The sequence below is a fragment of the Oncorhynchus kisutch genome, unplaced genomic scaffold (genome assembly GCF_002021735.2).
Source record: "Oncorhynchus kisutch isolate 150728-3 unplaced genomic scaffold, Okis_V2 scaffold3040, whole genome shotgun sequence".
NCBI lineage: Eukaryota > Metazoa > Chordata > Actinopteri > Salmoniformes > Salmonidae > Oncorhynchus > Oncorhynchus kisutch.
In genome coordinates, this window is record NW_022264985.1 from 98399 (window position 1) to 122753 (window position 24355).

Here is a 24355-nt window from a genome sequence, read left to right on the forward strand (position 1 = left end):
ACTCACAGCCGTAATCAGTGCCCAAGGTGGTTCTAACATGTATTGACTCAGGGACTTACCCAGAAAGACTCACAGCCGTAATCAGTGCCCAAGGTGGTTCTAACATGTATTGACTCGGGGACTTACCCAGAAAGACTCACAGCTGTAATCACTGCCCAAGGTGGTTCTAACATGTATTGACTCAGGGACTTATCCAGAAAGACTCACAGCTGTAATCACTGCCCAAGGTGGTTCTAACATGTATTGACTCAGGGACTTACCCAGAAAGACTCACAGCTGTAATCACTGCCCAAGGTGGTTCTAACATGTATTGACTCGGGGACTTACCCAGAAAGACTCACAGCCGTAATCAGTGCCCAAGGTGGTTCTAACATGTATTGACTCAGGGACTTACCCAGAAAGACTCACAGCCGTAATCAGTGCCCAAGGTGGTTCTAACATGTATTGACTCAGGGACTTACCCAGAAAGACTCACAGCTGTAATCACTGCCCAAGGTGGTTCTAACATGTATTGACTCAGGGACTTACCCAGAAAGACTCACAGCTGTAATCACTGCCCAAGGTGGTTCTAACATGTATTGACTCAGGGACTTACCCAGAAAGACTCACAGCTGTAATCACTGCCCAAGGTGGTTCTAACATGTATTGACTCAGGGACTTATCCAGAAAGACTCACAGCTGTAATCACTGCCCAAGGTGGTTCTAGCATGTATTGACTCAGGGACTTACCCAGAAAGACTCACAGCTGTAATCACTGCCCAAGGTGGTTCTAACATGTATTGACTCAGGGACTTACCCAGAAAGACTCACAGCTGTAATCACTGCCCAAGGTGGTTCTAACATGTATTGACTCAGGGACTTACCCAGAAAGACTCACAGCTGTAATCACTGCCCAAGGTGGTTCTAACATGTATTGACTCAGGGACTTATCCAGAAAGACACACAGCTGTAATCACTGCCCAAGGTGGTTCTAACATGTATTGACTCAGGGACTTACCCAGAAAGACTCACAGCTGTAATCACTGCCCAAGGTGGTTCTAACATGTATTGACTCAGGGTCTTACCCAGAAAGACTCACCGCTGTAATCACTGCCCAAGGTGGTTCTAACATGTATTGACTCAGGGACTTATCCAGAAAGACTCACAGCTGTAATCACTGCCCAAGGTGGTTCTAACATGTATTGACTCAGGGACTTATCCAGAAAGACTCACAGCTGTAATCACTGCCCAAGGTGGTTCTAACATGTATTGACTCAGGGTCTTACCCAGAAAGACTCACAGCTGTAATCACTGCCCAAGGTGGTTCTAACATGTATTGACTCAGGGACTTACCCAGAAAGACTCACAGCTGTAATCACTGCCCAAGGTGGTTCTAACATGTATTGACTCAGGGACTTATCCAGAAAGACTCACAGCTGTAATCACTGCCCAAGGTGGTTCTAACATGTATTGACTCAGGGACTTATCCAGAAAGACTCACAGCTGTAATCACTGCCCAAGGTTGTTCTAACATGTATTGACTCAGGGACTTATCCAGAAAGACTCACAGCTGTAATCACTGCCCAAGGTGGTTCTAACATGTATTGACTCAGGGACTTATCCAGAAAGACTCACAGCTGTAATCAGCTGCCCAAGGTGGTTCTAACATGTATTGACTCAGGGTCTTACCCAGAAAGACTCACAGCCGTAATCACTGCCCAAGGTGGTTCTAACATGTATTGACTCAGGGTCTTACCCAGAAAGACTCACAGCCGTAATCACTGCCCAAGGTGGTTCTAACATGTATTGACTCAGGGACTTACCCAGAAAGACTCACGGCTGTAATCACTGCCCAAGGTGGTTCTAACATGTATTGACTCAGGGACTTACCCAGAAAGACTCACAGCCGTAATCGGTGCCCAAGGTGGTTCTAACATGTATTGACTCAGGGACTTACCCAGAAAGACTCACAGCTGTAATCACTGCCCAAGGTGGTTCTAACATGTATTGACTCAGGGGACTTACCCAGAAAGACTCACAGCTGTAATCACTGCCCAAGGTGGTTCTAACATGTATTGACTCAGGGACTTACCCAGAAAGACTCACAGCTGTAATCACTGCCCAAGGTGGTTCTAACATGTATTGACTCAGGGACTTACCCAGAAAGACTCACAGCTGTAATCACTGCCCAAGGTGGTTCTAACATGTATTGACTCAGGGACTTATCCAGAAAGACTCACAGCTGTAATCACTGCCCAAGGTGGTTCTAACATGTATTGACTCAGGGACTTACCCAGAAAGACTCACAGCTGTAATCACTGCCCAAGGTGGTTCTAACATGTACTGACTCAGGGACTTACCCAGAAAGACTCACAGCTGTAATCACTGCCCAAGGTGGTTCTAACATGTATTGACTCAGGGACTTATCCAGAAAGACTCAAAGCTGTAATCACTGCCCAAGGTGGTTCTAACATGTATTGACTCAGGGACTTACCCAGAAAGACTCACAGCCGTAATCAGTGCCCAAGGTGGTTCTAACATGTATTGACTCAGGGACTTACCCAGAAAGACTCACAGCTGTAATCACTGCCCAAGGTGGTTCTAACATGTATTGACTCAGGGACTTACCCAGAAAGACTCACAGCCGTAATCACTGCCCAAGGTGGTTCTAACATGTATTGACTCAGGGACTTACCCAGAAAGACTCACAGCTGTAATCACTGCCCAAGGTGGTTCTAACATGTATTGACTCAGGGACTTACCCAGAAAGACTCACAGCTGTAATCACTGCCCAAGGTGGTTCTAACATGTATTGACTCAGGGACTTATCCAGAAAGACTCACAGCTGTAATCACTGCCCAAGGTGGTTCTAACATGTATTGACTCAGGGACTTATCCAGAAAGACTCACAGCTGTAATCACTGCCCAAGGTGGTTCTAACATGTATTGACTCAGGGTCTTACCCAGAAAGACTCACAGCTGTAATCACTGCCCAAGGTGGTTCTAACATGTATTGACTCAGGGACTTACCCAGAAAGACTCACAGCTGTAATCACTGCCCAAGGTGGTTCTAACATGTATTGACTCAGGGACTTATCCAGAAAGACTCACAGCTGTAATCACTGCCCAAGGTGGTTCTAACATGTATTGACTCAGGGACTTATCCAGAAAGACTCACAGCTGTAATCACTGCCCAAGGTGGTTCTAACATGTATTGACTCAGGGACTTACCCAGAAAGACTCACAGCTGTAATCACTGCCCAAGGTGGTTCTAACATGTATTGACTCAGGGACTTACCCAGAAAGACTCACAGCTGTAATCACTGCCCAAGGTGGTTCTAACATGTATTGACTCAGGGACTTATCCAGAAAGACTCACAGCTGTAATCACTGCCCAAGGTGGTTCTAACATGTATTGACTCAGGGACTTACCCAGAAAGACTCACAGCTGTAATCACTGCCCAAGGTGGTTCTAACATGTATTGACTCAGGGACTTACCCAGAAAGACTCACAGCCTGTAATCACTGCCCAAGGTGGTTCTAACATGTATTGACTCAGGGACTTACCCAGAAAGACTCACAGCTGTAATCACTGCCCAAGGTGGTTCTAACATGTATTGACTCAGGGACTTACCCAGAAAGACTCACAGCCGTAATCACGTGCCCAAGGTGGTTCTAACATGTATTGACTCAGGGACTTACCCAGAAAGACTCACAGCTGTAATCACTGCCCAAGGTGGTTCTAACATGTATTGACTCAGGGACTTACCCAGAAAGACTCACAGCTGTAATCACTGCCCAAGGTGGTTCTAACATGTATTGACTCAGGGACTTACCCAGAAAGACTCACAGCTGTAATCACTGCCCAAGGTGGTTCTAACATGTATTGACTCAGGGACTTATCCAGAAAGACTCACAGCTGTAATCACTGCCCAAGGTGGTTCTAACATGTATTGACTCAGGGACTTATCCAGAAAGACTCACAGCTGTAATCACTGCCCAAGGTGGTTCTAACATGTATTGACTCAGGGACTTACCCAGAAAGACTCACAGCTGTAATCACTGCCCAAGGTGGTTCTAACATGTATTGACTCAGGGACTTACCCAGAAAGACTCACAGCTGTAATCACTGCCCAAGGTGGTTCTAACATGTATTGACTCAGGGACTTACCCAGAAAGACTCACAGCTGTAATCACTGCCCAAGGTGGTTCTAACATGTATTGACTCAGGGACTTACCCAGAAAGACTCACAGCTGTAATCACTGCCCAAGGTGGTTCTAACATGTATTGACTCAGGGACTTACCCAGAAAGACTCACAGCTGTAATCACTGCCCAAGGTGGTTCTAACATGTATTGACTCAGGGACTTATCCAGAAAGACTCACAGCTGTAATCACTGCCCAAGGTGGTTCTAACATGTATTGACTCAGGGACTTATCCCAGAAAGACTCACAGCTGTAATCACTGCCCAAGGTGGTTCTAACATGTATTGACTCAGGGACTTACCCAGAAAGACTCACAGCTGTAATCACTGCCCAAGGTGGTTCTAACATGTATTGACTCAGGGACTTATCCAGAAAGACTCACAGCTGTAATCACTGCCCAAGGTGGTTCTAACATGTATTGACTCAGGGACTTATCCAGAAAGACTCACAGCCGTAATCACTGCCCAAGGTGGTTCTAACATGTATTGACTCAGGGACTTACCCAGAAAGACTCACAGCTGTAATCACTGCCCAAGGTGGTTCTAACATGTATTGACTCAGGGACTTACCCAGAAAGACTCACAGCTGTAATCACTGCCCAAGGTGGTTCTAACATGTATTGACTCAGGGACTTACCCAGAAAGACTCACAGCTGTAATCACTGCCCAAGGTGGTTCTAACATGTATTGACTCAGGGACTTATCCAGAAAGACTCACAGCTGTAATCACTGCCCAAGGTGGTTCTAACATGTATTGACTCAGGGACTTACCCAGAAAGACTCACAGCTGTAATCACTGCCCAAGGTGGTTCTAACATGTATTGACTCAGGGACTTACCCAGAAAGACTCACAGCTGTAATCACTGCCCAAGGTGGTTCTAACATGTATTGACTCAGGGACTTACCCAGAAAGACTCACAGCTGTAATCACTGCCCAAGGTGGTTCTAACATGTATTGACTCAGGGACTTACCCAGAAAGACTCACAGCTGTAATCACTGCCCAAGGTGGTTCTAACATGTATTGACTCAGGGACTTACCCAGAAAGACTCACAGCTGTAATCACTGCCCAAGGTGGTTCTAACATGTATTGACTCAGGGACTTACCCAGAAAGACTCACAGCTGTAATCACTGCCCAAGGTGGTTCTAACATGTATTGACTCAGGGACTTACCCAGAAAGACTCACAGCTGTAATCACTGCCCAAGGTGGTTCTAACATGTATTGACTCAGGGACTTACCCAGAAAGACTCACAGCTGTAATCACTGCCCAAGGTGGTTCTAACATGTATTGACTCAGGGACTTACCCAGAAAGACTCACAGCTGTAATCACTGCCCAAGGTGGTTCTAACATGTATTGACTCAGGGACTTACCCAGAAAGACTCACAGCTGTAATCACTGCCCAAGGTGGTTCTAACATGTATTGACTCAGGGACTTACCCAGAAAGACTCACAGCTGTAATCACTGCCCAAGGTGGTTCTAACATGTATTGACTCAGGGACTTACCCAGAAAGACTCACAGCTGTAATCACTGCCCAAGGTGGTTCTAACATGTATTGACTCAGGGACTTATCCAGAAAGACTCACAGCTGTAATCACTGCCCAAGGTGGTTCTAACATGTATTGACTCAGGGACTTACCCAGAAAGACTCACAGCTGTAATCACTGCCCAAGGTGGTTCTAACATGTATTGACTCAGGGACTTACCCAGAAAGACTCACAGCTGTAATCACTGCCCAAGGTGGTTCTAACATGTATTGACTCAGGGACTTATCCAGAAAGACTCACAGCTGTAATCACTGCCCAAGGTGGTTCTAACATGTATTGACTCAGGGACTTATCCAGAAAGACTCACAGCTGTAATCACTGCCCAAGGTGGTTCTAACATGTATTGACTCAGGGACTTACCCAGAAAGACTCACAGCTGTAATCACTGCCCAAGGTGGTTCTAACATGTATTGACTCAGGGACTTCAGGGACTTATCCAGAAAGACTCACAGCTGTAATCACTGCCCAAGGTGGTTCTAACATGTATTGACTCAGGGACTTATCCAGAAAGACTCACAGCTGTAATCACTGCCCAAGGTGGTTCTAACATGTATTGACTCAGGGACTTATCCCAGAAAGACTCACAGCTGTAATCACTGCCCAAGGTGGTTCTAACATGTATTGACTCAGGGACTTATCCCAGAAAGACTCACAGCTGTAATCACTGCCCAAGGTGGTTCTAACATGTATTGACTCAGGGACTTACCCAGAAAGACTCACAGCCGTAATCACTGCCCAAGGTGGTTCTAACATGTATTGACTCAGGGACTTACCCAGAAAGACTCACAGCCTGTAATCACTGCCCAAGGTGGTTCTAACATGTATTGACTCAGGGACTTACCCAGAAAGACTCACAGCTGTAATCACTGCCCAAGGTGGTTCTAACATGTATTGACTCAGGGACTTACCCAGAAAGACTCACAGCTGTAATCACTGCCCAAGGTGGTTCTAACATGTATTGACTCAGGGACTTATCCAGAAAGACTCACAGCTGTAATCACTGCCCAAGGTGGTTCTAACATGTATTGACTCAGGGACTTATCCAGAAAGACTCACAGCTGTAATCACTGCCCAAGGTGGTTCTAACATGTATTGACTCAGGGACTTACCCAGAAAGACTCACAGCTGTAATCACTGCCCAAGGTGGTTCTAACATGTATTGACTCAGGGACTTACCCAGAAAGACTCACAGCTGTAATCACTGCCCAAGGTGGTTCTAACATGTATTGACTCAGGGACTTATCCAGAAAGACTCACAGCTGTAATCACTGCCCAAGGTGGTTCTAACATGTATTGACTCAGGGACTTATCCAGAAAGACTCACAGCTGTAATCACTGCCCAAGGTGGTTCTAACATGTATTGACTCAGGGACTTACCCAGAAAGACTCACAGCTGTAATCACTGCCCAAGGTGGTTCTAACATGTATTGACTCAGGGACTTACCCAGAAAGACTCACAGCTGTAATCACTGCCCAAGGTGGTTCTAACATGTATTGACTCAGGGACTTATCCAGAAAGACTCACAGCTGTAATCACTGCCCAAGGTGGTTCTAACATGTATTGACTCAGGGACTTATCCAGAAAGACTCACAGCTGTAATCACTGCCCAAGGTTGTTCTAACATGTATTGACTCAGGGACTTATCCAGAAAGACTCACAGCTGTAATCACTGCCCAAGGTGGTTCTAACATGTATTGACTCAGGGACTTATCCAGAAAGACTCACAGCTGTAATCACTGCCCAAGGTGGTTCTAACATGTATTGACTCAGGGTCTTACCCAGAAAGACTCACAGCCGTAATCACTGCCCAAGGTGGTTCTAACATGTATTGACTCAGGGACTTACCCAGAAAGACTCACAGCCGTAATCACTGCCCAAGGTGGTTCTAACATGTATTGACTCAGGGACTTACCCAGAAAGACTCACAGCCGTAATCACTGCCCAAGGTGGTTCTAACATGTATTGACTCAGGGACTTACCCAGAAAGACTCACAGCTGTAATCACTGCCCAAGGTGGTTCTAACATGTATTGACTCAGGGACTTACCCAGAAAGACTCACGGCTGTAATCACTGCCCAAGGTGGTTCTAACATGTATTGACTCAGGGACTTACCCAGAAAGACTCACAGCCGTAATCGGTGCCCAAGGTGGTTCTAACATGTATTGACTCAGGGACTTACCCAGAAAGACTCACAGCTGTAATCACTGCCCAAGGTGGTTCTAACATGTATTGACTCAGGGACTTATCCAGAAAGACTCACAGCTGTAATCACTGCCCAAGGTGGTTCTAACATGTATTGACTCAGGGACTTACCCAGAAAGACTCACAGCTGTAATCACTGCCCAAGGTGGTTCTAACATGTATTGACTCAGGGACTTACCCAGAAAGACTCACAGCTGTAATCACTGCCCAAGGTGGTTCTAACATGTATTGACTCAGGGACTTATCCAGAAAGACTCACAGCTGTAATCACTGCCCAAGGTGGTTCTAACATGTATTGACTCAGGGACTTACCCAGAAAGACTCACAGCTGTAATCACTGCCCAAGGTGGTTCTAACATGTATTGACTCAGGGACTTACCCAGAAAGACTCACAGCTGTAATCACTGCCCAAGGTGGTTCTAACATGTATTGACTCAGGGACTTATCCAGAAAGACTCAAAGCTGTAATCACTGCCCAAGGTGGTTCTAACATGTATTGACTCAGGGACTTACCCAGAAAGACTCACAGCCGTAATCAGTGCCCAAGGTGGTTCTAACATGTATTGACTCAGGGACTTACCCAGAAAGACTCACAGCTGTAATCAGTGCCCAAGGTGGTTCTAACATGTATTGACTCGGGGACTTACCCAGAAAGACTCACAGCTGTAATCACTGCCCAAGGTGGTTCTAACATGTATTGACTCAGGGACTTACCCAGAAAGACTCACAGCTGTAATCACTGCCCAAGGTGGTTCTAACATGTATTGACTCAGGGACTTATCCAGAAAGACTCACAGCTGTAATCACTGCCCAAGGTGGTTCTAACATGTATTGACTCAGGGACTTATCCAGAAAGACTCACAGCTGTAATCACTGCCCAAGGTGGTTCTAACATGTATTGACTCAGGGTCTTACCCAGAAAGACTCACAGCTGTAATCACTGCCCAAGGTGGTTCTAACATGTATTGACTCAGGGACTTACCCAGAAAGACTCACAGCTGTAATCACTGCCCAAGGTGGTTCTAACATGTATTGACTCAGGGACTTATCCAGAAAGACTCACAGCTGTAATCACTGCCCAAGGTGGTTCTAACATGTATTGACTCAGGGACTTATCCAGAAAGACTCACAGCTGTAATCACTGCCCAAGGTGGTTCTAACATGTATTGACTCAGGGACTTATCCAGAAAGACTCACAGCTGTAATCACTGCCCAAGGTGGTTCTAACATGTATTGACTCAGGGACTTATCCAGAAAGACTCACAGCCGTAATCACTGCCCAAGGTGGTTCTAACATGTATTGACTCAGGGTCTTACCCAGAAAGACTCACAGCCGTAATCACTGCCCAAGGTGGTTCTAACATGTATTGACTCAGGGACTTACCCAGAAAGACTCACAGCCGTAATCACTGCCCAATGTGGTTCTAACATGTATTGACTCAGGGACTTACCCAGAAAGACTCACAGCCGTAATCACTGCCCAAGGTGGTTCTAACATGTATTGACTCAGGGACTTATCCAGAAAGACTCACAGCTGTAATCACTGCCCAAGGTGGTTCTAGCATGTATTGACTCAGGGACTTACCCAGAAAGACTCACAGCTGTAATCACTGCCCAAGGTGGTTCTAACATGTATTGACTCAGGGACTTACCCAGAAAGACTCACAGCTGTAATCACTGCCCAAGGTGGTTCTAACATGTATTGACTCAGGGACTTATCCAGAAAGACTCACAGCTGTAATCACTGCCCAAGGTGGTTCTAACATGTATTGACTCAGGGACTTACCCAGAAAGACTCACAGCCGTAATCAGTGCCCAAGGTGGTTCTAACATGTATTGACTCAGGGACTTACCCAGAAAGACTCACAGCTGTAATCAGTGCCCAAGGTGGTTCTAACATGTATTGACTCAGGGACTTACCCAGAAAGACTCACAGCCGTAATCACTGCCCAAGGTGGTTCTAACATGTATTGACTCAGGGACTTACCCAGAAAGACTCACAGCTGTAATCACTGCCCAAGGTGGTTCTAACATGTATTGACTCAGGGTCTTACCCAGAAAGACTCACAGCTGTAATCACTGCCCAAGGTGGTTCTAACATGTATTGACTCAGGGACTTATCCAGAAAGACTCACAGCTGTAATCACTGCCCAAGGTGGTTCTAACATGTATTGACTCAGGGACTTATCCAGAAAGACTCACAGCTGTAATCACTGCCCAAGGTGGTTCTAACATGTATTGACTCAGGGTCTTACCCAGAAAGACTCACAGCTGTAATCACTGCCCAAGGTGGTTCTAACATGTATTGACTCAGGGACTTACCCAGAAAGACTCACAGCTGTAATCACTGCCCAAGGTGGTTCTAACATGTATTGACTCAGGGACTTATCCAGAAAGACTCACAGCTGTAATCACTGCCCAAGGTGGTTCTAACATGTATTGACTCAGGGACTTATCCAGAAAGACTCACAGCTGTAATCACTGCCCAAGGTTGTTCTAACATGTATTGACTCAGGGACTTATCCAGAAAGACTCACAGCTGTAATCACTGCCCAAGGTGGTTCTAACATGTATTGACTCAGGGACTTATCCAGAAAGACTCACAGCTGTAATCACTGCCCAAGGTGGTTCTAACATGTATTGACTCAGGGTCTTACCCAGAAAGACTCACAGCCGTAATCACTGCCCAAGGTGGTTCTAACATGTATTGACTCAGGGACTTACCCAGAAAGACTCACAGCCGTAATCACTGCCCAAGGTGGTTCTAACATGTATTGACTCAGGGACTTACCCAGAAAGACTCACAGCCGTAATCACTGCCCAAGGTGGTTCTAACATGTATTGACTCAGGGACTTACCCAGAAAGACTCACAGCTGTAATCACTGCCCAAGGTGGTTCTAACATGTATTGACTCAGGGACTTACCCAGAAAGACTCACGGCTGTAATCACTGCCCAAGGTGGTTCTAACATGTATTGACTCAGGGACTTACCCAGAAAGACTCACAGCCGTAATCGGTGCCCAAGGTGGTTCTAACATGTATTGACTCAGGGACTTACCCAGAAAGACTCACAGCTGTAATCACTGCCCAAGGTGGTTCTAACATGTATTGACTCAGGGACTTACCCAGAAAGACTCACAGCTGTAATCACTGCCCAAGGTGGTTCTAACATGTATTGACTCAGGGACTTACCCAGAAAGACTCACAGCTGTAATCACTGCCCAAGGTGGTTCTAACATGTATTGACTCAGGGACTTATCCAGAAAGACTCACAGCTGTAATCACTGCCCAAGGTGGTTCTAACATGTATTGACTCAGGGACTTACCCAGAAAGACTCACAGCTGCAATCACTGCCCAAGGTGGTTCTAACATGTATTGACTCAGGGACTTACCCAGAAAGACTCACAGCTGTAATCACTGCCCAAGGTGGTTCTAACATGTATTGACTCAGGGACTTATCCAGAAAGACTCAAAGCTGTAATCACTGCCCAAGGTGGTTCTAACATGTATTGACTCAGGGACTTACCCAGAAAGACTCACAGCCGTAATCAGTGCCCAAGGTGGTTCTAACATGTATTGACTCAGGGACTTACCCAGAAAGACTCACAGCTGTAATCACTGCCCAAGGTGGTTCTAACATGTATTGACTCAGGGACTTATCCAGAAAGACTCACAGCTGTAATCACTGCCCAAGGTGGTTCTAACATGTATTGACTCAGGGTCTTACCCAGAAAGACTCACAGCTGTAATCACTGCCCAAGGTGGTTCTAACATGTATTGACTCAGGGACTTATCCAGAAAGACTCACAGCTGTAATCACTGCCCAAGGTGGTTCTAACATGTATTGACTCAGGGACTTATCCAGAAAGACTCACAGCTGTAATCACTGCCCAAGGTGGTTCTAACATGTATTGACTCAGGGACTTATCCAGAAAGACTCACAGCTGTAATCACTGCCCAAGGTGGTTCTAACATGTATTGACTCAGGGACTTATCCAGAAAGACTCACAGCCGTAATCACTGCCCAAGGTGGTTCTAACATGTATTGACTCAGGGTCTTACCCAGAAAGACTCACAGCCGTAATCACTGCCCAAGGTGGTTCTAACATGTATTGACTCAGGGACTTACCCAGAAAGACTCACAGCCGTAATCACTGCCCAATGTGGTTCTAACATGTATTGACTCAGGGACTTACCCAGAAAGACTCACAGCCGTAATCACTGCCCAAGGTGGTTCTAACATGTATTGACTCAGGGACTTACCCAGAAAGACTCACAGCTGTAATCACTGCCCAAGGTGGTTCTAACATGTATTGACTCAGGGACTTACCCAGAAAGACTCACAGCTGTAATCACTGCCCAAGGTGGTTCTAACATGTATTGACTCAGGGACTTACCCAGAAAGACTCACAGCTGTAATCACTGCCCAAGGTGGTTCTAACATGTATTGACTCAGGGACTTACCCAGAAAGACTCACAGCTGTAATCACTGCCCAAGGTGGTTCTAACATGTATTGACTCAGGGACTTATCCAGAAAGACTCACAGCTGTAATCACTGCCCAAGGTGGTTCTAACATGTATTGACTCAGGGACTTATCCAGAAAGACTCACAGCTGTAATCACTGCCCAAGGTGGTTCTAACATGTATTGACTCAGGGACTTACCCAGAAAGACTCACAGCCGTAATCAGTGCCCAAGGTGGTTCTAACATGTATTGACTCAGGGACTTACCCAGAAAGACTCACAGCTGTAATCACTGCCCAAGGTGGTTCTAACATGTATTGACTCAGGGACTTACCCAGAAAGACTCACAGCTGTAATCACTGCCCAAGGTGGTTCTAACATGTATTGACTCAGGGACTTACCCAGAAAGACTCACCGCTGTAATCACTGCCCAAGGTGGTTCTAACATGTATTGACTCAGGGACTTATCCAGAAAGACGCACAGCTGTAATCACTGCCCAAGGTGGTTCTAACATGTATTGACTCAGGGACTTACCCAGAAAGACTCACAGCTGTAATCACTGCCCAAGGTGGTTCTAACATGTATTGACTCAGGGACTTACCCAGAAAGACTCACAGCTGTAATCACTGCCCAAGGTGGTTCTAACATGTATTGACTCAGGGACTTATCCAGAAAGACTCACAGCTGTAATCAGTGCCCAAGGTGGTTCTAACATGTATTGACTCAGGGTCTTACCCAGAAAGACTCACAGCTGTAATCAGTGCCCAAGGTGGTTCTAACATGTATTGACTCAGGGACTTACCCAGAAAGACTCACAGCTGTAATCAGTGCCCAAGGTGGTTCTAACATGTATTGACTCAGGGACTTACCCAGAAAGACTCACAGCCGTAATCACTGCCCAAGGTGGTTCTAACATGTATTGACTCAGGGACTTACCCAGAAAGACTCACAGCCGTAATCACTGCCCAAGGTGGTTCTAACATGTATTGACTCAGGGTCTTACCCAGAAAGACTCACAGCTGTAATCACTGCCCAAGGTGGTTCTAACATGTATTGACTCAGGGACTTACCCAGAAAGACTCACAGCTGTAATCACTGCCCAAGGTGGTTCTAACATGTATTGACTCAGGGACTTACCCAGAAAGACTCACAGCTGTAATCACTGCCCAAGGTGGTTCTAACATGTATTGACTCAGGGACTTACCCAGAAAGACTCACAGCTGTAATCACTGCCCAAGGTGGTTCTAACATGTATTGACTCAGGGTCTTACCCAGAAAGACTCACAGCTGTAATCACTGCCCAAGGTGGTTCTAACATGTATTGACTCGGGGACTTATCCAGAAAGACTCACAGCCGTAATCACTGCCCAAGGTGGTTCTAACATGTATTGACTCAGGGACTTATCCAGAAAGACTCACAGCTGTAATCACTGCCCAAGGTGGTTCTAACATGTATTGACTCAGGGACTTATCCAGAAAGACTCACAGCTGTAATCACTGCCCAAGGTGGTTCTAACATGTATTGACTCAGGGACTTACCCAGAAAGACTCACAGCTGTAATCACTGCCCAAGGTGGTTCTAACATGTATTGATTCAGGGACTTACCCAGAAAGACTCACAGCTGTAATCACTGCCCAAGGTGGTTCTAACATGTATTGACTCAGGGACTTACCCAGAAAGACTCACAGCCGTAATCAGTGCCCAAGGTGGTTCTAACATGTATTGACTCAGGGACTTACCCAGAAAGACTCACAGCTGTAATCACTGCCCAAGGTGGTTCTAACATGTATTGACTCAGGGTCTTACCCAGAAAGACTCACAGCTGTAATCACTGCCCAAGGTGGTTCTAACATGTATTGACTCAGGGACTTACCCAGAAAGACTCACCGCTGTAATCACTGCCCAAGGTGGTTCTAACATGTATTGACTCAGGGACTTACCCAGAAAGACTCACAGCCGTAATCAGTGCCCAAGGTGGTTCTAACATGTATTGACTCAGGGACTTACCCAGAAAGACTCACAGCTGTAATCACTGCCCAAGGTGGTTCTAACATGTATTGACTCAGGGACTTATCCAGAAAGACTCACAGCTGTAATCACTGCCCAAGGTGGTTCTAACATGTATTGACTCAGGGACTTACCCAGAAAGACTCACAGCTGTAATCAGTGCCCAAGGTGGTTCTAACATGTATTGACTCGGGGACTTACCCAGAAAGACTCACAGCTGTAATCACTGCCCAAGGTGGTTCTAACATGTATTGACTCAGGGACTTACCCAGAAAGACTCACCGCTGTAATCACTGCCCAAGGTGGTTCTAACATGTATTGACTCAGGGACTTACCCAGAAAGACTCACAGCTGTAATCACTGCCCAAGGTGGTTCTAACATGTATTGACTCAGGGACTTACCCAGAAAGACTCACAGCTGTAATCACTGCCCAAGGTGGTTCTAACATGTATTGACTCAGGGACTTACCCAGAAAGACTCACAGCTGTAATCACTGCCCAAGGTGGTTCTAACATGTATTGACTCAGGGACTTACCCAGAAAGACTCACAGCTGTAATCACTGCCCAAGGTGGTTCTAACATGTATTGACTCAGGGACTTACCCAGAAAGACTCACAGCTGTAATCACTGCCCAAGGTGGTTCTAACATGTATTGACTCAGGGACTTACCCAGAAAGACTCACAGCTGTAATCACTGCCCAAGGTGGTTCTAACATGTATTGACTCAGGGACTTACCCAGAAAGACTCACAGCTGTAATCACTGCCCAAGGTGGTTCTAACATGTATTGACTCAGGGACTTACCCAGAAAGACTCACCGCTGTAATCACTGCCCAAGGTGGTTCTAACATGTATTGACTCAGGGACTTACCCAGAAAGACTCACAGCTGTAATCACTGCCCAAGGTGGTTCTAACATGTATTGACTCAGGGACTTACCCAGAAAGACTCACAGCTGTAATCACTGCCCAAGGTGGTTCTAACATGTATTGACTCAGGGACTTACCCAGAAAGACTCACAGCTGTAATCACTGCCCAAGGTGGTTCTAACATGTATTGACTCAGGGACTTACCCAGAAAGACTCACAGCTGTAATCACTGCCCAAGGTGGTTCTAACATGTATTGACTCAGGGACTTACCCAGAAAGACTCACAGCTGTAATCACTGCCCAAGGTGGTTCTAACATGTATTGACTCAGGGACTTACCCAGAAAGACTCACCGCTGTAATCACTGCCCAAGGTGGTTCTAACATGTATTGACTCAGGGACTTACCCAGAAAGACTCACAGCTGTAATCACTGCCCAAGGTGGTTCTAACATGTATTGACTCAGGGACTTACCCAGAAAGACTCACAGCTGTAATCACTGCCCAAGGTGGTTCTAACATGTATTGACTCAGGGACTTACCCAGAAAGACTCACAGCTGTAATCACTGCCCAAGGTGGTTCTAACATGTATTGACTCAGGGACTTACCCAGAAAGACTCACAGCTGTAATCACTGCCCAAGGTGGTTCTAACATGTATTGACTCAGGGGCTTACCCAGAAAGACTCACAGCTGTAATCACTGCCCAAGGTGGTTCTAACATGTATTGACTCAGGGGCTTACCCAGAAAGACTCACAGCTGTAATCACTGCCCAAGGTGGTTCTAACATGTATTGACTCAGGGACTTACCCAGAAAGACTCACAGCTGTAATCACTGCCCAAGGTGGTTCTAACATGTATTGACTCAGGGACTTACCCAGAAAGACTCACAGCTGTAATCACTGCCCAAGGTGGTTCTAACATGTATTGACTCAGGGGTGTGAATACTTGTGTACATTTCAATACACGAGAAAATATTTCTAAAAACACACGTTCACTTTGTCATTATTGTGTGTAGATGTGTGAGAACAAACATCTATTGAATCCATTTGCAATTTAGACGGTAAAAACTAAATGTGGAATAAGTCAAGGGGTCTGAATACTTTCTGAAAGCTCTGTAACTCATCTTCTCAGAGGATATTCTACCCTGAGGAGAGATCAGTCCTGAGGAGAGATCAGTCCTATTCTAACCTGAGGAGAGATCAGTCCTGAGGAGAGATCAGTCCTATTCTAACCTGAGGAGAGATCAGTCCTATTCTAACCTGAGGAGAGATCAGTCCTATTCTAACCTGAGGAGAGATCAGTCCTATTCTAACCTGAGGAGAGATCAGTCCTATTCTAACCTGAGGAGAGATCAGTCCTGAGGAGAGATCAGTCCTGAGGAGAGATCAGTCCTGAAGGGAGATCAGTCCTATTCTAACCTGAGGAGAGATCAGTCCTGAGGAGAGATCAGTCCTATTCTAACCTGATGAGAGATCAGTCCTATTCTAACCTGAGGAGAGATCAGTCCTATTCTAACCTGAGGAGAGATCAGTCCTATTCTAACCTGAGGAGAGATCAGTCCTGAGGAGAGATCAGTCCTGAGGAGAGATCAGTCCTGAAGGGAGATCAGTCCTATTCTAACCTGAGGAGAGATCAGTCCTGAGGAGAGATCAGTCCTGAGGAGAGATCAGTCCTATTCTAACCTGAGGAGAGATCAGTCCTGAAGGGAGATCAGTCCTATTCTAACCTGAGGAGAGATCAGTCCTATCCCAACCTGAGGAGAGATCAGTCCTTTTCTAACCCGAGGAGAGATCAGTCCTGAGGAGAGATCAGTCCTATTCTAACCTGAGGAGAGATCAGTCCTATCCCAACCTGAGGAGGGATCAGTCCTATTCTAACCTGAGGTTAGGAGGTGGCTTAATGGGTGATAGAGGGACTGTGTTGAGGGGATGTCTTAATGGGTGATAGAGGGACTGTGTTGAGGGGAGGTCTTAATGGGTGATAGAGGGACTGTGTTGAGGGGATGTCTTAATGGGTGATAGAGGGACTGTGTTGAGGGGATGTCTTAATGGGTGATAGAGGGACTGTGTTGAGGGGATGTCTTAATGGGTGATAGAGGGACTGTGTTGAGGGGATGTCTTAATGGGTGATAGAGGGACTGTGTTGAGGGGATGTCTAAATGGGTGATAGAGGGACTGTGTTGAGGGGATGTCTTAATGGGTGATAGAGGACCTGTGTTGAGGGGATGTCTTAATGGGTGATAGAGGACCTGTGTTGAGGGGATGTCTTAATGGGTGATAGAGGGACTGTGTTGAGGGGATGTCTTAATGGGTGATAGAGGGACTGTGTTGAGGGGATGTCTTAATGGGTGATAGAGGGACTGTGTTGAGGGGATGTCTTATTGGGTGATAGAGGACCTGTGTTGAGGTGGTGATAGAGGACCTGTGTTGAGGGGATGTCTTAAACAACCACAGCCTCCTGTTAATGGTTTATATAGTCTCAGTAGAATATCAACAACCTGCCCCGAGGAGCAGTAACTGCTGAAGAGACAAACCTATTCATTAGTCACTCCAAGAGACAAAGCTGAGCCAAACCACCCCAGGGGACAGCAGGTTACACAGAGGCAATAAGCAGAGTCTGTGGGGTCCTGAGTCTCTCTAGGGATAATCATTAAGGTTCTGTGGAGGCTGAGTTAATCTAGGGGAGGGGGTTATGTGTGGAGGCTGAGGTACTCTAGAGGAGGGGATTATGTGTGGAGGGGATTATGTGTGGAGGCTAAGGTACTCTAGGGGAGGGGATTATGTGTGGAGGGGATTATGTGAGGAGGCTGAGGTACTCTAGGGGAGGGGATTATGTGTGGAGGCTGAGGTACTCTAGAGGAGGGGATTATGTGTGGAGGCTGAGGTACTCTAGGGGAGGGGATTATGTGTGGAGGCTGAGGTACTCTAGAGGAGGGGATTATGTGTGGAGGCTGAGGTACTCTAGGGGAGGGATTTATGTGTGGAGGCTGAGGTACTCTAGGGGAGGGATTTATGTGTGGAGGCTGAGGTACTCTAGGGGAGGGGGTTATGTGTGGAGGCTGAGGTAATCTAGGGGAGGGGATTATGTGTGGAGGGGATTATGTGTGGAGGCTGAGGTACTCTAGGGGAGGGGATTATGTGTGGAGGAGATTATGTGTGGAGGCTGAGGTACTCTAGGGGAGGGATTTATGTGTGGAGGCTGAGGTACTCTAGGGGAGGGATTTATGTGTGGAGGCTGAGGTACTCTAGGGGAGGGGGTTATGTATGGAGGCTGAGGTACTCTAGGGGAGGGGATTATGTGTGGAGGAGATTATGTGTGGAGGCTGAGGTACTCTAGGGGAGGGATTTATGTGTGGAGGCTGAGGTACTCTAGGGGAGGGGATTATGTGTGGAGGCTGAGGTAATCTAGGGGAGGGGGTTATGTGTGGAGGCTGAGGTACTCTAGGGGAGGGATTTATGTGTGGAGGCTGAGGTACTCTAGGGGAGGGATTTATGTGTGGAGGCTGAGGTACTCTAGGGGAGGGGGTAATGTGTGGAGGCTGAGGTAATCTAGGGGAGGGGATTATGTGTGGAGGGGATTATGTGTGGAGGCTGAGGTACTCTAGGGGAGGGGATTATGTGTGGAGGAGATTATGTGTGGAGGCTGAGGTACTCTAGGGGAGGGATTTATGTGTGGAGGCTGAGGTACTCTAGGGGAGGGTGTTATGTGTGGAGGCTGAGGTACTCTAGGGGAGGGGGTTATGTGTGGAGGCTGAGGTACTCTAGGGGAGGGGATTATGTGTGGAGGAGATTATGTGTGGAGGCTGAGGTACTCTAGGGGAGGGATTTATGTGTGGAGGCTGAGGTACTCTAGGGGAGGGGATTATGTGTGGAGGCTGAGGTAATCTAGGGGAGGGGGTTATGTGTGGAGGCTGAGGTAATCTAGGGGAGGGGATTATGTGTGGAGGAGATTATGTGTGGAGGCTGAGGTACTCTAGGGGAGGGATTTATGTGTGGAGGCTGAGGTACTCTAGGGGAGGGGATTATGTGTGGAGGCTGACTTAATCTAGGGGAGGGGGTCATGTGTGGAGGCTGAGTTAATCTAGGGGAGGGGATTATGTGTGGAGGCTGAGGTAATCTAGGGGAGGGGATTATGTGTGGAGGGGATTATGTGTGGAGGCTGAGGTACTCTAGGGGAGGGGATTATGTGTGGAGGAGATTATGTGTGGAGGCTGAGGTACTCTAGGGGAGGGGATTATGTGTGGAGGGGATTATGTGTGGAGGGGATTATGTGTGGAGGCTGAGGTAGGTTATAGCCAGCCCAGACCCAGGGGACAGGTTTGTGTTGAGGTTGAGGTAGGTTATAGCCAGCCCAGACAGGTTTGTGTTGAGGTTGAGGTAGGTTATAACCAGCCCAGACCCAGGGGACAGGTTTGTGTTGAGGTTGAGGTAGGTATGTGTAAAGGTTGAGGTAGGTTATAGCCAGCCCAGACCCAGGGGACAGGTTTGTGTTGAGGTTGAGGTTGAGGTAGGTATGTGTAAAGGTTGAGGTAGGTTAGCCAGCCCAGACCCAGAGGACAGCAGCAGCTTTGTGCTTATCACACATCTCATGTTTACTGTAGTGGCTCTCCTCTCTACCTTCAGACCCTCTATTCCCTTGGACATCTCATGTTTACTGTTCCCTTGGCAACCATCGCCTGAGTCAGCCCTGACATCCACACACACAGCCTGATGAGAGAGATGCCTGAACCTCAACAAGCCAACCATCGCCTGAGTCAGCCCTGACATCCACACACACAGCCTGATGAGAGAGATGCCTGAACCTCAACCAGCCAACCATCGCCTGAGTCAGCCCTGACATCCACACACACAGCCTGATGAGAGAGATGCCTGAACCTCAACAAGCCAACCATCGCCTGAGTCAGCCCTGACATCCACAGCCTGATGAGAGAGATGCCTGAACCTCAACAAGCCAGCTGCTGCCGCTGAAAGATATACAGTTTACAGTGTTTCTGGGCGGGAGAGAGGACAACACGACACCGTATCAACACACCACAGCACCACAACACGACACCGTATCAACACACCACAGCACCACAACACGACACCGTATCAACACAGCACCACAACACGACACCGTATCAACACAACACAGCACCACAACACGACACCGTATCAACACACCACAGCACCACAACACAACACCGTATCAACACAGCACCACAACACGACACCGTATCAACACAACACAGCACCACAACACGACACCGTATCAACACAGCACCACAACACGACACCGTATCAACACACCACAACACGACACCGTATCAACACACCACAACACGACACCGTATCAACACACCACAGCACCACAACACAACACCGTATCAACACAGCACCACAACACGACACCGTATCAACACAACACAGCACCACAACACGACACCGTATCAACACAGCACCACAACACGACACCGTATCAACACACCACAACACGACACCGTATCAACACACCACAACACGACACCGTATCAACACACCACAACACGACACCGTATCAACACAACACCACAACACGACACCGTATCAACACAACAACACAACACGACACCGTATCAACACACCACAACACGACACCGTATCAACACACCACAACACGACACCGTATCAACACAACACCACAACACGACACCGTATCAACACAACACCACAACACGACACCGTATCAACACAACACCACAACACGACACCGTATCAACAACACCACAACAGAGCAGTGTCAACACCACAACACCACGACAGACCAGTGTCAACACCACAACACCACAACAGACCAGTGTCAACACCACAACACCACCACAACAGACCAGTGTCAACACCACAACACCACAACAGAGCATTGTCAACACCACAACAGACCAGTGTCAACACAACAACACCACAACAGAGCATTGTCAACACCACAACACCACAACACCACGACAGACCAGTGTCAACACCACAACACCACAACAGACCAGTGTCAACACCACAACACCACAACAGACCAGTGTCAACACCACAACAGACCAGTGTCAACACCACACCACCATGACAGACCAGTTTCAACACCACAACAGACCAGTGTCAACACCACAACACCACGACAGACCAGTGTCAACACCACAACAGACCAGTGTCAACACCACAACACCATGACAGACCAGTGTCAACACCATGACAGACCAGTGTCAACACCATGACAGACCAGTGTCAACACCATGACAGACCAGTGTCAACACCATGACAGACCAGTGTCAACACAACAACACCACAACACCACGACAGACCAGTGTCAACACCACAACACCACAACAGACCAGTGTCAACACCACACCACCATGACAGACCAGTGTCAACACAACAACACCACAACACCACGACAGACCAGTGTCAACACCACAACACCACAACAGACCAGTGTCAACACCACAACACCACAACAGACCAGTGTCAACACCACAACACCACAACAGAGCAGACTAGTGTCAACACCACCATGACAGACTAGTGTCAACACCACCATGACAGACCAGTGTCAACACCACCATGACAGACCAGTGTCAACACCATGACAGACCAGTGTCAACACCACAACACCATGATAGACCAGTGTCAACACCACAACACCATGACAGACCAGTGTCAACACCATGACAGACCAGTGTCAACACCATGACAGACCAGTGTCAACACCATGACAGACCAGTGTCAACACCACAACACCACGGCAGACCAGTGTCAACACCACAACAGACCAGTGTCAACACCACAACAGACGAGTGTCAACACCACAACAGACCAGTGTCAACACCACAACAGACCAGTGTCAACACCACAACAGACCAGTGTCAACACCACAACAGACCAGTGTCAACACCACAACACCACAACAGACCAGTGTCAACACCACAACACCATGACAGACCAGTGTCAACACCACAACACCGTGACAGACCAGTGTCAAGATATGTCTACTCCATACCACCATTAGCAGCAGGTAGATGGACAGAGTACCATGACTGATCTACTTCATACCACCATTAGCAGCAGGTAGATGGACAGAGTACCATGACTGATCTACTCCATACCACCATTAGCAGCAGGTAGATGGACAGAGTACCATCACTGATCTACTCCATACCACCATTAGCAGCAGGTAGATGGACAGAGTACCATGACTGATCTACTCCATACCACCAACAGCAGCAGGTAGATGGACAGAGTACCATCACTGATCTACTCCATACCACCATTAGCAGCAGGTAGATGGACAGAGTACCATGACTGATCTCCTCCATACCACCAACAGCACCATCTGGCCAACATGAGTTCTGCTGTTCCCTGGCAGCGCGCGCAGCAGCCTCCACACAGCAGGCGGGACAGGATAACATGTCTCGTGACATTCCGTTTCAGAATAATAGCCTATCAACATACAACCTGACAAAACCATAGACTTCCAGGACAATACACGACAAAGAAACCATAGACTTCCAGGACAATACACGACAAAGAAAAACGAGCATGCAGCAAAGCCCTTTCCAATCAACCAGACAGACACCGGTTTGTTTTGTAGCGCAAACGTTGTGCGAATGTTCTGTGACCGGAGACAAAAGCTACAGCTCATATATTTCACAGATGTATATTATTGATGCCCGTTGAATTTGAATAACATCTATGGCATTGAGATATTCCATCTCATTCGGTCTGGCACAGACGGACGCACACTGACTCAACACATCCCATTCCCAGGTTAAACATTCATCTTCTGCACATCCTACCATTCCAGTGTTTTACTTGCTATATTGTAGTTACTTCGCCACCATGGCCTTTTTTTGCCTTTACCTCCCTTATCCTACCTCATTTGCACATACTGTGTTATTATTGACTGTGTTTGTTTTACTCCATGTGTAACTCTGTGTTGTTGTTTTGTGTCGAACTGCTTTGCTTTATCTTGGCCAGGTCGCAGTTGTAAATGAGACCTTGTTCTCAACTGGCCTACCTGGTTAGATAAAGGTGTTCTCAACTAGCCTCCCTGGTTAAATAAAGGTGTTCTCAACTAGCCTCCCTGGTTAAATAAAGGTGAAAAATAAAATAAAGAATAATGTGATGGACACATTCATGTAATCAAGGACAACGTTTAGGCAAAATTATAAACCCATTCTGAATCTTCCTAATTGAACTCGGCCTAATTATTATCAGCTTGGTCTGAAATGCTCATGATGTCGAAACGTTCTGCCAGGTCTACCCGGGTAACTGTTCAAATAATCATCAGTCACGTACCTGTCTCACGGTAATAACGGTCGCATTTTACATTCTGTATCCAACTCCTTATTATTCCGCCAATCTAACGGATATTGTGCTGCGGAGGATCGCCCCGGTTCTTCATCTGAATCACGTCTGTTCGGTTCGGTTCGGTTCCAACCGTTAACAATAACAGCCTCTTCCTCTTCGTGACAACTGCGGCATTCCTGGAAAGTGGAAACTGCTTAGGAACGAGACAAAATGTCGCGGGAGAGGAGAGGAGAGGAGAGGAGAGGAGAGGAGAGGAGGGGAGGGGAGGGGAGAGGAGGGGGGGGGGCAATATAATTAAATCAATACATTTTCTTTCAATGGAGACGGTCACATGGTGTGATGATCACGTGCCCTCTAGGATAATACAGATAGAAGGTTAGAAACAGCAGAATAGACTAGGACTAATCTGTGAACAACACAGGATCTGTGTCAAACACCAGAATAGACTAGGACTAATCTGTGAACAACACAGGATCTGTGTCAAACACCAGAATAGACTAGGACTAATCTGTGAACAACACAGGATCTGTGTCAAACACCAGAATAGACTAGGACTAATCTGTGAACAACACAGGATCTGTGTCAAACACCAGAATAGACTAGGACTAATCTGTGAACAACACAGGATCTGTGTCAAACAGCAGAATAGACTAGGACTAATCTGTGAACAACACAGGATCTGTGTCAAACACCAGAATAGACTAGGACTAATCTGTGAACAACACAGGATCTGTGTCAAACACCAGAATAGACTAGGACTA

At 47.0% G+C, this 24355-nt stretch overlaps 1 protein-coding gene across 1 annotated transcript in view; it reads right to left on the reverse strand.

Annotated features, from left to right (window-relative positions):
* The window catches only part of LOC116371239 (probable G-protein coupled receptor 19), a 36709-nt gene extending 12867 nt beyond the window's left edge, over positions 1-23842 (reverse strand). The window contains exon 1 of the mRNA XM_031820099.1: positions 23583-23842. The gene's annotated coding sequence lies outside the window, so the exon portion shown is untranslated. The remainder of the gene's footprint in view (positions 1-23582) is intronic.
* Positions 23843-24355: the final 513 nt, after the last annotated feature.